The 16,716-nt window shown below is 32.5% G+C and overlaps 1 protein-coding gene across 2 annotated transcripts in view; it reads left to right on the top strand.

The window, feature by feature from the left end:
* The window catches only part of LOC124358127 (flocculation protein FLO11), a 299,990-nt gene that overhangs the window by 82,037 nt on the left and 201,237 nt on the right, over positions 1-16,716 (top strand). The window contains exon 1 of one of the 2 annotated variants that reach the window (XM_046810431.1): positions 4,297-4,313. The exons of the other annotated variant lie outside the window; for it this stretch is intronic. The gene's annotated coding sequence lies outside the window, so the exon portion shown is untranslated. Of the gene's footprint in view, positions 1-4,296; positions 4,314-16,716 lie in introns of those variants that run through there. 2 annotated transcript variants of the gene reach the window in all.

Here is a 16,716-nt window from a genome sequence, read left to right as displayed (position 1 = left end):
TGTTGGCCAAATTTTTCTCTCCTACTTTTAAGGTTGAGGATGCCAAGACTGTTGAATTTATTCATGTTATTACTTTTTAACAATCTTATAATAATTATCTGAGAACATGTTTGGAATCAATTTACTAAAATTAGGGAATCTTACTTGATTAATAACTCAATTTTTTAGAAGCAAAGTCCTTGTCATCAGAATTACGGTTATTTGGAATAAATAAAAATAAAATAGAGCAGATAGATTTAAATAACTTTCCGTTATAGGAATTTACATGAAAATATTAATACATTTTGGAATACTTCTATGGATTTACTAATGATTGGCGTACTCGTTGTTGCTTGTATTTCACAAGAAGAACTTAACTTTTTTATTTAGTATACCCTAAATTGTCTAAAAAACCTTTTGATATCCGTTATTTTTCTCTTTCTTCATATGTTTATCAACAAAGTTCCTAAAGTATAAGACCTTCCAGTTCACAATAATTATGCAGAATTATTCTGAGTAAGGTTTTTGGTAAGATAGAAGATTATACTTAGTGAAACCTTGCATAGTTTCGATGTTGGAAGCAGTATCAGATTTGTCTTAGTTTGGTTTAGACTAGTAATTTATTTTCTTGAGTGAAGATCATATAATATTTATAACGTTTGAAAATACTTAGAAATAAAATTTTATGTTGATTTAAGTCTGATATACATATTTAATACCATTTATCCTTAAAGTTCAAATACTTTACTTTAGATTTTGAACGGTCGACTATTAAAATCTCGTATGAAATTGTGTAAATACATCACCTAAGCGTATGAATATTCCAAAATGAACTAATGGGCAACTTAAGTGTTAAATGGGATAATTATATCCAACAATACCTAAAGTTAAAAAGCTAGATGAATAAAATGAACAACACAAAGGAAACTAATTTCTAACCACTCTATGGCAAAATAAGTACCTTATGAACGTAAGCAAATCTATACCTTAATTTTTACTCTTTCTTAGATGAAATCAACTTCAGAGAGATCTCTAATTCTACCAATTATTATTTTTTTTATTAAGTCATTTAAAATGGTACATAACATGATGACTTCTTCGCTTCTAAAACCCTTTTGGCGAGCGGTAATACATTTTTAAGTTCTCCGTTATCTTCCACTCTGGGGAAAATGAGGCTATCTTCAAACTCTTTAAAAATTTCTGCAGGTAATGTTTCTGGTCATTAAACGTACCAAAGGTAGATTTAAACATATTCAACCTTTAAAAACGTTAATACTGGCATGTATTTTTGCACGTACTTAGATACATTTTTACATTTCAATTCTCTATAGAGAATCGTCTCACTCATATTGTATTATAAAAGGTAAATATTCAAGTTATATAGTGGGTATTAATCCAAAGTAGTACATAAGAACTTTTCTTTTTGGCGTGACTAAGTAAATGATGAAGAAGATAAATTTACAGAAGAAATCGTTTTGTTCGTTAAATTAACATCAGCACTTGTTAAAATGTAGGCCTGTATATTTTTTTTTAAATATTCTGTATCTTTAGTTCATTATATGTTTTTAAAAGATGATCCCTTCCCCCTCTAGAAGTAAGAGATAATGGATTTCCTCCTCCCCCCAAAACCTAAATGCTGAAAACGTGACTGACCCTTGTCATAACATTTCTAGAGACTAGGGTTGAGGACATTATCTTCCAGACACATCCCATCCACTCTTGTCACCCACAACCACTACTGAACTACTGACTGAACTCTCCCTTCACTCTTAATAGCTACTTAGGAGCAATTGAAGATCCTTGTATCTGTTTATCTAACCGAGGAACAGTTTTGCTATTCATCGCGTTGAATGGACAGTGTTATACAGTTTGTTTTCAATTAATCGTTCTTAAAAGGAAAATCTTGCAAAATAAAGTAATACTTAAAAGTACAATGGGTAAATTAAATGAGAAATTATTACAAATTCCGCGGAATTAAACTCAATGAAAAGTTGGCTTTTGATGTAGCTATATATTTTCAATGATTGGTTTTAAATTAAATTCTTTAAGAGTTTAAGAGTGACATCTTGCGTTTACTGTTTTATCTGTTGATCTTAACCACAATTATTCTCGATTTAATTTGCATTTAACTGACTTTCTTCGTTGCAATATAATCAAATAATGTAACTTATATAACTAATTATATTTTAAAGCGTCATTGACCTCTTTTGAAGGCTATAACTGTTCTACTCAGTATATTCCTATAATCAATAATATTCTTGTAGGGAATCTAAGGTAAACTCGTGTGCAGTGCTTTAATTAAGGTTAAGTATTATAAAATCGGGATAGAAAGAAATTGGTACTAAGTATATTATGTCATGTCTCTTTAACAATTAACAGAACTCTAAATTTAGTTCGGGTTTTTTAATGCGTATTTTTTAACGTTTACGATAGGTTACTTTCGCAGCTCACTCCCAATCAAGATACATTATACGAATTAAATCCTTAATTTGTGAATTGAAAATTTTTAATAATAACTATTAATATAATCTCTTCAAAAGTTGAACCTTTACGTCCAAAAGACATCCTTACAGAAAAGACTCTGAAATTGTAAAGAAAAAATTTTACCAAATTCATTTATGTCCCAAATAAATTAAATGAACCAGTTAAGCCATATATGATTTTAAATACACTCAGAAAATAAAATTCCGCCAATTTAAAATAGGATTGATAAGTCTTTGAGTAGTATATCTCTCCGAAGAGTAAATTGGAACAGTCGGAGACTTATTGGTTATTTTATTGTAACTATTTGTTTGGACCTGAAGGAGCGAAATGTGTTTACATATTAAACTGTGTTACTTTTGCGTGTTCAGGAAGAAATATATTCACGACAGTCGTAGCCGATGTGTTTTATGTTCTAACGTCACATTTTTGAAAACATTTAGAGCTCGCTGAAACGCATCTGATTTAAATGCAATTAAATGTTATTGCAACTTATATGGGAACATCGCTAACTAAATGACGTACGCAAAATAAAACATGAACAGGCATAAACGGGTAAAGTATTTCCATAGGAATACCGCTCATGGTATCTTAGAGAAGAAGCTGTAAGGACAGTCCTGGGCTTGAGAGACACGGCGACAGCTTGAGAGACATGGCGAGGATGGTGGAGTGAAGAGTGAGAGGAGATAGTAATTAGCTGTAGAAGTAGCTGCATCACCCTCTCTCCACATCCTCACTCTTGTTACACAACGTCACAACAGCTGCAACTGGCATTGTTACAATATTCTTTTTGTTCTCCAGAAAATTCTATGATTTTTTTCGTATACCAATAACCTTTTATCAGATATTTCCATGCTCATGACTCCAAGCTTTGCTTCAAGTAACGCATCAGATTAAAATACTAAAAATTCGAGGAATTAAACCATCTTGTATTTCGCTTTAAGACTGGAGTACCAAATTTGACATAGAAGCCTGGCGTACAGTTGATGATACCATTATGTAGGGTACAAGTCTTGAGTACCAAACATGAATTACGAGGCTTGAGTACCCAATCTGGGGATAAAGCCTGGAGTATCAAATATGACATAGGAGCTTGACGTACATTTGGTGATACCATGTCTGGGGTAGAAGTCGTGAGTACCAAATCTAAAGTACAAGGCCGGAGTACCAAATTTAAGATACAAGTCTGAAACACACTTGGAGTACATGTTCTGAGGTACATGTCTGTAAATCAAAGTTTGATTGGTTCGATTCGTTAGTTTTATATCTCTAATAGGAGTCTCTAATTATCTAAGCATTGAACTAACGTCGTTTAAGAATATAATTATTGTTTGGACAAGGTCGTTCTAACCGGTCGGCATTCAAAAACAAATAAAAGTTATATTACTATGAAATGATGTCATAAAAATCATAATTGTAATTTATTGTTGTATAGCTTAAAAATGAATTCAGTTTGTAATGATACAAACATAGGTTAATTGCAGTGATTGCAAATAATGCGATAATTATGTTTTGCAAGTTTGAAATTAATTACTCCCAATTAGTATTTCCTCTTTACATTGCACAATGTCAAGAATTCAATTACAAGATCAAAGCATGAAATAATTCATACAATTCTGATAAGATTGTACACCGGTCCCTTTGTTTCTAGCGATAAGATACAATGCATTATCTCGCGCAGGCGAGCAGTCTACTGTCTACATTGCGGTAGACATTGTGACTATTCGGCCAATAAGTCTGTAAGATAAACTCAATTGAGTGTCATGTTTGGGCTTTTATGTCGTGCTAATCCTAACTCTTCTTAACTTTATTACTCTTCAATTTCAATATTCCCAAAGTTTTGAAATAAAAAGGTAAGTACAAAACTTTTAAGCTTATTGGGAAAATGCTTCTGAATAGCAAATATCAATATTTGTTAACTATCATAGCTCTAACTATCATTCAATGAATTAATGATTAATGATTACTAATGAATCAATGAATTAGTGATCTTACAAATTTTTATCCTAATGATAATTATGAGAATCTAAAATGTTTAATGAAGCGGCAATGAACTGTAACTGTAACATGTTATAAAAATTTTAAAAGTGCGTTTACCTGTTACATTATTTCATATAAAATCATTAGCTATGTAAACAAATGTATTTTTTGAAATTATAAAACAAAAATTTATAAATTCAATCAGTGATCCTGCTTTATACGAGTATATAGCTTTAGTTTGTTAGCCACTACAAATGACCTACTTATAAGATTTTAAACAAAAAGTTACTTTATGAATTAATAATTAGGAATTCAGCATTCGGGCTGGGTGTAGATCTATTCTCTGCTCCAATAAAAAAAATTATTGTTGGATTAGCATTAATTCAAAATACTTAAAATATTATTAAATTTAACATAATTTAACTATATATCGTGTCAGCTTTTTTTGAAATTGTCTCTCGTCTTTTAATGCTAAAGTCCAAAAAAACTTTCTAAAGCGACTGCTATAGTAATGAGTGCAACGAAAATATAAAGCGGAGCCATTTTATTGATTAATGTTGACTGTATCGCAGCAAGTGTTAGTAATGGTTCAATATAATCAATGGCACCAATGTTATCATGTGGTCTCATAAATTTATGAGTTAAAAGAATGAATCCTCTGTCTTGGCTATAATTATAGATGATTGAAACGTTGTTTTTACTGTCAATCCATCTTTTCATCTCTGGGAAGTGACGGGAATATCTTTACAAGACTATAACATAAACAGGGTTAATACGGATGTCTTGATACGACATTAACTTTATCATGAGACCATCCCCTACATCTGAGTACTATAATACAAGATCTAGCACTTTCTTGGAAATGGAATGTTTTTGTATCTCATGTATATGTATAATTCTATCATGTACTGCTTCTCAGAATATTTTTTATAATGAATAAGTACAAAAATAAACTTCCATCCGCCGGGTAACGGCAAAAACACACAATTGCATTGTGTCCGACCTACCTTTCCATCTAGATAGACAGACTTGTTTGTCAACAATTAAACTGTTAGAACTACAGTATAGCGTTCTAATGAAGTAAGGTGAATATTTTAATAAGGAAACCAATTTAATCAATACATAGTATTCCTGAAATAGGAAAAATTGAATGAATGTATTACAAGCAACCAAGGAAATCAGTGTTAGATTGGCTATACGTTTATTATCTGTGAGGTGATCACACAGTAAAAGAACTGTTAGTGAACGGGAAATTACATATATAATTAAAAGCAGCATGTTATGGTTAAAAGGAATTAAAGATTTTTTTATACTTAGCATGAAAGAAACCAATAGCAATGTTCAAAATGTCAGTTTTTAAATTGTTATAACAGTTATTAAAATAAACCCTTCTTTTTATTTGAGTACGACGAATAAATACCGCATCTCCTTTATATTGCAGACACGAATAAAGATTTAAACAATTTCAATTCAATTTACATTCACAACAGTTTTAAGCTTATTATATCTAAAGTGATAACCTGAGAAGCAGAAGTCACGTGTGTGTAGAGGTCACGTTTTGGTATCATGAGGACAACGTGAGCGAGAATCAGATTGGTCGATAATTGTTTGTCTCTTTTAAAGCGCCCTCTTTCCCCCTTTCCTCTTGTTCTCCCCTTTTAATTACTTTTCTGATTGTGTCCGGTGCTTTCATTTTAGCAGATTGTTCGTTTAATTCCAACATCACATACAATTTATTTTATATTTTGCTGTGAAAACTTAAATGATCATACAAAATCTCGAATGCTGAATTCCCAATTCACAACTTATAAAGTTTAAAACTTATAGTTTAAGTAGTCAAATTTTAAGTGGCTACCAAACTGCAGGCATATATAACCAAGGAATCTTGAATTTATGCATTTTTCGTTGCTTAATTCGAAAAATATATCACTTTACATAATGTTAAGTTCCGACTGTATTCCAAATCTTGTTTTATTTATACAAAGGAATAACTAGGAATACTCTCTATTACTAGGAAATACTGCTTATTTTTGTAGTTTATAGCCGATACATACAAAATTAGTACAATAACTTACTTAAATAAAGTAGCCTAGACTATGTTATATATGTATAAAACAAAACTTAAATAAAATTATGTCTCATTACTGACACTTCATCAAATGCTTTCAAATTCTAATTTTGGTTGCAAATATAACAATTATTTTTGTTTTACAAACAATTCCATTACACTTAAACGAGTCAGAATTCATCTGGATTTTTTGACGCAGAAAGACGAAACAGCAAAAGTTCTAGGTCGAACAATTGAAAATCGAGTCGTTGTACCCAGCGACCACAGAATAACACATCAGTGGTTGTACCAGATATCTGATACTTACCTACTTTGACGTATCAAACTTCCAAAAACATTGAGGATTGTATTACTGTAAAATCAGTCAATTATACCATAAATTCATATACAAAGGATATAATAAATCAGCTGATATTGAGTTTGTAGTGTATTGAGAAATAACTGCTTGTATAGCACCACTGTTTTTGACTAATCAGCTGTTTTAAACTAAACAAAACTGCTCTCATATGATTAACATTTGGAAGACCATGCAGCAGATCCCTAATAGTTGGATGTATTTGAAATCCATAAAAGGCACATCTAGAGTCTAACAGCTCTTGATTGATACGAAATATGTATATAAATTATCAGATTTTAATACCTCAGATATCATTACAAGAATCAAGAAAGTCTTTTATTAATATAGATACTAATCCTACAATATTTTAATTAGTCTAAAACTATGCAGAAAACTAAACCTTGTTTTTATTACCCTACGGTTCTGCAACAAATGGAACCACTAGTGACTAATAAATTCAGAACTTTATTATTGACGAGTTTCTTACTGGCGGTTCCAGAGTTTCTTTCAAGAATTAATAGCCGGCCTGGAGACATAGCTCTCCACTCAGCCTTACTGTTTAAGCACAATAAACCCTTATATTGGCTGCGTTTTATCTTCTACCCCCAAACACTGTTGTCTCAGCTGGTTATTATAATGAGGCAAGATCTTGTCTCGTGTAAGTACTTAGGCAAATATATGTGGATACATTATGAATGAGTGGCTCAAGTGCTTATAACTGTTTTCTCTGATTTATGAACAAAACAGAACGGGCTTCTTACATAAACTGTTTATAAACCGTTCTGAAGCAGTTTTCTCGTCCCATTTCTTTATTAGATTACATTATTTACCACACTTTTCCATGAACATATTTTGATGCAATGCTAAATTTTGATTGTTTGTTTCAGGTGAGGGATCTTTAACTCCTGAGGAAACTGATCCAGCGTAAGTGTTATTAAATAAGATAAATATTAGTAGTATTAACATGCATACAGGTTGTACATACGCTAGTACGCTAGTCTTAATATACATACAGATAGTCTGACTACTCTTCCGCGATGTATATAAAAACTGAAAAACCTACCTTTTTCGTTTTAACGATAACATCCATATTTCGATCACTAAAATAGCACTTTTGGGGGAGAAGATTGAAGGTAATTTTTTAAAGGTTTTAAAATGAAAAGGTAGGTTAAGCCGTACCTCATTTTTAAAGGTCTATTCACTGATCATTTTGAATATATTTTAATTTGTTTCGCTTCCTGTATAAAGAGTGGTCCAACATGTCAAAGTTGTACTGTTTCACAGTTTTTTTTTTTACTTTTACATCGACTACAACTTTAGCAAATACAAAGTTCTTTTCCAAGGTTATCAAAGAAGTACTAATATATATATATATATATATATATATATATATATATATTAGTACTTCTTATATATATATATATATATATATATATATATATATATATATATATATATATATATACATTAGTATTTCTTTGATAACCTTGGATAAAAATTCTAATTAAAATTTCAATTTCTAAAATTAATTCAACTAGAATATTTCTAACTCGTAAAACCTAACAAATTCAAATAGCAAGGTATGACCTTCATTGCTCCTATCAATACCTTGTAATTTTACACCTTGGTCATGTCTTTTTATTGCATTACAGAGCGTTTTCAACTCCTATATGTGTCGTAAGTCTTTAGTGAATAGTAGTAACAGTTACATAACCAGATGGTTCTTTTCGTAGTGTTTTTCTGACAGATTTTCTCATGTGTATAATGTGTGCAGAATAGTTTATTTTTTTATTAGACTTCTAAAATGTGGCTGCGAAATCCACTTTCTTGGTCACAAGGTTCTGAGTAGACATCCCGAACACATAGCGATGAAAGCGCTAGTGGAAGTAGTGAGGATTAAGAACATTTGCCATCTTTAACAGAAACACGACGTTTCGTAAAACTGAATCTGTTGATGATTCAAACGTGGCGAGACCCTCGGGCATCGATGAACAGTGCTCGGTGACCGGTTGTCAGCGATACTCCGCAGATCCGGTGCCTGGGAGGTTCCGCTCCATCGCCACTGGTCGGGCGCTCTGTGTCCATGGTCACACAACGGTGATGGAGGGGAGGGATAACGTCTCTATCTGCTGTGCGTGCTGCCATGCGCCCTGTGCTGATGTTATCTCTGTGGGACAATGCTGATAGCTCGTCAGCACTTGCCATCTTCCAGGATAATGGATCTGGAAGGTCAGCAAGACAGAGTGAAACAATTAAATTAATTGAGAATTATGAGTTCATTATACCTAAGAGGTCGAAATATTACAATAAAAATAATTTCCATACAAAGATGAGTTTTCATAAAGTCTTTTTTATCTAATTAGACAACTAAACAACTACAGAGTGATTCATGAAGTTCTCCCCCCACTTCTACAGCACATTGTACTAGTAAAAAATAATGAAAAAATGTTATATAAACATAGGTCCGAAAACGCTTCGTTAGCGAGTTACAGCTAGAGAAAGATTTCCCCTGAATTCCTGGGTAAAGAGTAAAATAAAGCCATACTGAACTTTTGGAAAGGTTAATTAAGTAAGAAATATCGTGGATTCTTATGTATTTTTTACCTGATAAAGCTAATAAAATAGGTTTCAAAAACTGTACCTGTAGTAGTTTTTTTGAGGGATTCAGGGTTAAATGCAAAAAATTGGGGCACGAAACAATGTTTTTTTAAGTTTGATGTACAATAACTTTGTTAAATTGGTAATAAATACATAAAAATCAACAAACATTAATTGTAGAGAATTTAATTCTGAGAAAATTGATATAATCAAAGTCTAAAATAAAACAGAAATAAGTACCAAAAAATCGATTTTATTCAGTATAATACATTACTAGCTGTAAAGAAATACCGTACGGTATTTAGTTCAAATAAAACAAAAACAAAATGTTTGTTCCTTAATGATGAGATAAATTGAGAAAACAAGATTAACTGTTAAATAAATTTGTTTGTAAATAAAAATATCATGTTTTATTACGTTGTATTTTTTTTAATAAAAATTTACATCAAATGTTCGAAAATAAATGAAGCAAACATTTTCCCATTATTGTTTACTAATCATCGAAATGCAGTTTTTTGTTTTATTAATTTCTAAGTTGGTAACGCACGAATAACAGCTGATCAACAATGGTATTCTGTACTGTTACGTTAGAACTGTGTATTAGTGGTGTTTTGCAAGCTACAGCAGGAGACCGGGTTCTGTGAATCGTGTTATTAAATGCAATTTTTCTGTGAGTTATAATTCGATTGTTTATTCAGCGAAAAAATGCCTTACTTATTTACATCAGAGGAATACGCTGATATGGTTTTTATTTTGGGTTACTGTAATGGTAATGCTAGAGCTGCTGTAGAAGAATATGAACTACGTTACCCTAATAGGAGGATTCCAGATACCAAAACAATTTCAGGAACTTTTCGTACTCTTCGGGAAACAGGATCACTACCAAGTACTAGAACCAATTATGAACGAGCTGTCCAACTTGATGATGATATTGTTATTAATGCTGTTCATCGCAGTCCAGGTGTAAGTACACGACGTATTTCTAGGCGGATAGGAGTTTCGCAGTCAACGGTGTGGAGGTCACTTAATCGAAACAAATTTTATCCGTTTCATAAACAAAAGGTTCAACATCTACAGCTAGGGGATGGTCCGCTTCGCTTGGAGTTTTGCAACTTTTTGAATATTAATAATCAACTCTACAAGCGTATTTTGTTTTACGGATGAGGCACAATTCACTCGGGATGGTGTCAATAACTTGCACAATGAACACTCATGGGCAGAAGGAAAATCCACATGAGGTAGTGGAACAGAACTTTTAACACCCGATTTAGCGTCAATGTCTGGTGTGGCCTTTTGCACAATCGGCTGATTGGACCTTTCATATTACCTGGACGCCTAAATGCTGAGTTCTATTTGCATTTCCTTCAAGAAGAGTTGCCGCAGCTGTTAGAGAATGTTCCTTTACATCTCAGACAAAATTTGTACTTCCAGCATGACGGAGCACCTCCCCACTTTTCACGTGCCGTTTCTGCTTACTTAAATCATCAATTTCCTGGACACTGGATTGGTCGTGGAGGGCCTCACCCTTGGCCACCAAGATCACCAGATCTATCTCCATTGGATTATTGCATCTGGGGATGGATGAAAGACATTGTATACAAGACAAAAGTGAATTCTCGTGATGAATTAATTGCCCGTATTATGGATTCGGCTGTGCAGATACAGGGAAGTCCTGAAAAATTAAGAAACGCAACAAAAGCAATACACAAACGTGCTGCAAAATGTATTGATAATGATGGCCTCATTTTCGAACATCTATTATAAAAAGGTGCGTATGGTTGGCCCCAACCTGATTAATTTTGCTTTAAAACTAGTAATGTATTATACTGAATAAAATCGATTTTTTGGTACTTATTTCTGTTTTATTTTAGACTTTGATTATATAAATTTTCTCAGAATTAAATTCTCTACAATTAATGTTTATTGATTTTATGTATTTATTACCAATTTAACAAAGTTATTGTACATCAAACTTAAAAAAACATTGTTTCGTGCCCCAATTTTTTGCATTTAACCCTGAATCCCTCAAAAACTACTACAGGTACAGTTCTGAAACCTATTTTATTAGCTTTATCAGGTAAAAATATACATAAGAATCCACGATATTTCTTACTTAATTACCTTTCCAAAAAGTTCAGTATGGCTTTATTTTACTCTTTACCCAGGAATTCAGGGGAAATCTTTCGCTAGCTGTAACTCGATAACGAAGCGTTTTTTCGGACCTATGTTTATATAACATTTTTTCATTTTTTTTTACTAGTACAAATGTTCTGTAGAAGTGGGGGGGGAGAACTTCATGAATCACCCTGTATATGATCTAAGAGATTCCAGTTTTTGTAATTTTAATTAAGAATATAGAAGGATTCTGACACAGTATTAAAAGCCTCTATTATTGGTTTAATGAACTGAGACAAATCAAATCTGTTTTATTGCTGTTACAATAACTACATCGTATGGCAAATGTGAATTACAAATAATGATATCCTAAAATTTCTGTCATTCATACTATAATACACTTACAAACATATAATCTGTACAATCACATCTCTTTCATTCATCGCCAATGCAACCCACATCGTACAGCGGGGTCAGTCTTCTAATTGGGCGGCCTCCCAGTTGAAAGCCAAAAACTCACCTGCATTATAAAATGCCTGAGACACCAAGAAGCGTTTTAGGCGAGTCTTAAATACCTTTGGCGTCGGAGCGTCTTTGATTGAATTGTGCAGTCTGTTGAGGAATTGAACACCCCCTTTGAGGGCAGGCGTTCATAAACCACCGTTCTGTGTATACCAGTTCGGTAGTGTTGCGGTGTCATAGAAATGCTGGATAAAATGATAAAATGATGAAAATGGAGTTCTTCCTAATTTTAAACTTAAAATCCATAATATGTGTTCATACTTCTTAGAGTAAATAAAAGGCAATTCTCTCTGTAGTATTAGGCTACAAACAGTAAAATTTGAAATTATAGTTGATCATTTTCATTCCATGATATCTCTTTTGCAACATCAAAGTGAAGTACGACATCCAGGATTTCTCCGTTGTCTTGAATCCATCTGACTGGTTTATAACACCGACCGTTGTTTAAATGCGACCAAGGAAATAAAGTGCATCGCCCGGAACAGGAAAGTCTGTCGGACCAGCAGGGCTATAACTCCATGGAAGTAGAGCTATCCGATGCCGAGAGGGACGTCCTAGTGATCTTGTCTCGTGGGAGTCGTGGGTCAAAGAACTCACAAGTCGGTGCAAATAATGTCACAGGAAGGCATTGATAGAAGTATTCTAGGAAATCCGCCCGTTCATATTGCTTTAATTGTATGAGAACTTCAGGTATGGTTTTCTCGAGAAGAACAATTTGACTTCATGCAACATGATTGCACTTGGTGTGCAATTTTAGTATTTTTAAACCAAAATGGTATTTATGATAAAGCACACGCCAATGTTGTATTTTCGAACTGCATGGAGGTTGGGGATATATTTAAAAATTCGTTTTTGAGAACTAATAAAATCCAAGCGTACCCAACAATTGTATTGTTGAGTAGAAAGAACACATGACAAGACTTGCTACCGTAAATAATTACAGGAACATACGAGGACGCCACGAGGTCAAACGGAAAAACATTGTCAGCAGAAATATTTTTTATCTCAAGGTTAAAAACCCATCAATTTTACGCACGCTTTTAGTAAAATAATCAAGTTCGTAGATATTGTACCCTTCAAATACAGACTATGTGCACCTGGAGTGCTTCGCGTTTTTAGAATTTTTGCAAGTATATATTGAAAGTAAATATAGAGTAAATGAAAATTAACAGAACGTAACACATTACATATATCTTTTCCTAAGCAAAAGCTACAGAACAATAAAACAGTAATTAACCCTCTAGCTGGTATGAAACGAATTTTCGTCGCCAAAGTCCCGTCCGATTTGGCAAGGACGAATATTCGTCGCCAAAGTAGACATGTACAGTTATTGAAATTTTAGGCAATTAAGGTCATATAAATGATTTTTATTTTATATATTCTGGAAGAGCATAACCTAAAGTACCGATTTACTGTTCTTACTTCGATTATTGTCTTGTTTGTTTACCGTAAAACATAGTTCTATATGGACAGCTGACGTGAACGTAGTACGGGTCAACCACATTGTTGTGAAACTGTAAATAAGTGCCGGAATTGTGTTTGAGGTTACGAATCCAATAGTATTTGTGGAAATTGCATTTTATAGCGTTTTAGTGTTGTTATTATTGTATTTTTAGCTTTCTTAGGTTATAGTTTTAGTTGTTCAGTATGGGTGAAAACTTTAGAGACCGATCAAATGATCTTAGAGAGCTCGCAGGGCGGGATCTAGTGACGCTGAGTGAAAAATAAAACTTTGTATGTATTTTATTTTGTTTTATCTGTCATACTTATATAAGTATAAATGCAGTCATGAAATGATGTTTACCCACGAACAATAATATTTATTTAGAAATCTACGCATTTTTGAAAATAAGTAAATACGCGTGCTTTTTCATAAAAAGCCCTGTAACACATACATTTTGAGGTAAAAGTTACAATAATTACGGTATATATTTTTGGAATCAGGACAACATTTTGAATAAGTTATACATTTACAGTTTTGATGTAAAGCTTATTGCTAAGCAGTTACACAACGAAATATTTACAAAATTAATGTCCAAAAACCATTTTTCTTACATTTTGTAAAAAAAAAACAAAAATATGTTTCCATGGAAACAATAAGATATTATTATTATAATGCTCTCCATATAGTTGTGAATACATTGACATAATAATAGTTAATATTTGGACTAACAGTTATGAAATGTGATACATTATAAGAAACGTCTGCGAGGCTGTTAAAATAGAGCCGCCAGTACAGAGTGACACCATTGCCAGTTCTAGGGTTAAACATCACTTACCATTGCGGTTTTGTAGAAAAATGTTTGTTTTTTTTACTTTTTCACATTTAGAACAGGATAGCTACTAAGGTCACAAAAAAAATAATAATAAAAAAAAAAATAAAGACAAATGTATTACAAATAAAAAAGATATACCACTTGCACATTCACTTTTTATAAGAAACCACGGGAACAAAAAAGTGTTGTTTGCGCCAGCTAAAATACCCTAAAAATCTAACTAACAAATAATTATTCAATAGACTGGTTTTATAACACTTCTTAACAGTTCTTGTTAGTATTCTACATACTTAGGACCTATAATATGATTAAAAACATCTAAAACACGTAAATAAAACACCACAGGAAAAACAAAACTACTTTAATTCTCAACAACAAAATATCTCCCTTAAACAGTGACTCCTGTAAGCAACGGCGATTCCAGCTGACATGATATTCATACCTGTAGTCTAGCGACAGCATTTAGGAGAAAAAGACGGAATGTAGAATAAATAATAGTGCCGTTTTTCTAGTTTATTACTACATAAATTGCATTGCGAAGTATCATCAATTACGGATGTTATGCAGTTTAACGTAAATGTGACCTAATCTTGGGTACAGCAATAATCTTTCATGTCTCGAAGCTTAGAATTGCGTCTAGCTTTTGAACATGATTTGGTTAGCATAAATTAACTGTATCAACTATTTTATTCAATAGTTAATTATTAAGAATGCCTACTTAATATTCTAGTTACATATGAAATTAATTCTGTTGACAAAACATTCCGTTGTTCCTCTGTGGGGTTTACAGGGAATTTTTGCAAAATTATTTTGCTAGGGCACAACAGAACTGATCTTCAATTCTTTTGCAGTAATATTAAAAATGCTAAGTGAATAAAACGCTTATCAGTCTTCTTTTCGGCTACACATGGGATTGCATTATGTATATATAGCTAGCTATATGAACTACACCAGTTTTTTTCGGATACTTTCGACACAAGTTTATTTATCTACGTATACAACGTATCGGATTGGGAGACACGTTCATAATTCATAGATGTAAAAATTCAGCTATTTCAGCTATAATTAGTAATGTAACTAGACTATAATCTTAGCATTTCCGAGTTATTTTTTTTAATTGAACTGTACGAGATTTCATATTAATTTTCCTGTGCACTGTAATAGCTAATAACCTTTATTAGGATCATTCATATAACTCGTTATATATTCAGGAGGTCTTGGTGCTCATGTTTAAAACCGAAGATGAGATTCATTATTCATAAGTTTCATAAATACCACACAACACATGGAAAAACTTCAGTTCATAAGTCAAAGAACTGCCACTTTCGAAAAGTCTATTTTACCTGGATTGAAATTACTGCTTCTGGTCTTAAAACAAGAGAAGTCACTGGTTTGATTGAAAGCAAACTGCTGCTGGTCATACGGGTGGTGGAATTATTCTGTAGAGACAAGACATTTATTTTAATTTTATTATGTCAATTTAAATCACACATATCTAGTACGGTAGCTAGTATGTAATGTATTGTGTGATAATTATATTTTTACTAGAAACATCATATTTGCTTTATGTTTTATAAAGAAACGAAATGTGACAGTAAAGGACTAATTGCTTATCGTATGAAATATTGATGGAAATATGTCCGTTATTTACAATGTCCTTAATCGGCTATAGGTAACCTGTAAATAATAGGTTGGCTGTATTTACAAGGAAACACGTAAATGCTCCAGGAAGATGCGACGCGACACCAAGAATTGGTCGCGATAAACCTAGGAAGTGGTCACCATTGGCTCAGCGCCAGTAACGTCTATTTCGGACACCAAATCAGAGTATCTCCGTCCTCGTCCAAGTTGAAGGTCTGTCTGTCCCAGCCTGGCCAATTTCATTCCATTTCACTTGAACCCTTAAATTAGAACATTTCAATTTCGAAACGCTTGTTAACCTACGTTTTGATCATGAACTAACATTTTTACGCTCTATTTTTATTATCTTCAGTATCTTTCTCCTCATCAGATTATTTAGTTTTCTATCAACCTATACTTACGCTTATAACACACTAATATTTATGAGTTATATTTTATTCTATTCTTACGAAATTATCCCAGATCGGTAATATGAGGGGGTGTAAAGAAACATTGTGTAATAGATTACATAAGACTCAGGAATGTGGTACGGTTCAGTGTGTATAATGATAGCTTAATTTAGAAATATAACACCATTTTAAATATAAATTACTGAACAATGTTAGACAATTAAAATAATGAATAACTCAACTTAAGGTTTATTTCACGATTAATTGCAATGCTTAATTTTAGTGCTTCATTGGCTAGGCGTTAGCGAAGGCTATCACTCGAGTTGGTGG

Source organism: Homalodisca vitripennis, chromosome 1 (assembly GCF_021130785.1).
Source record: "Homalodisca vitripennis isolate AUS2020 chromosome 1, UT_GWSS_2.1, whole genome shotgun sequence".
NCBI classification, from domain to species: domain Eukaryota; kingdom Metazoa; phylum Arthropoda; class Insecta; order Hemiptera; family Cicadellidae; genus Homalodisca; species Homalodisca vitripennis.
Note: the sequence above shows the minus strand (reverse complement) of the source record. Positions and strands in the feature narration are given on the sequence as shown.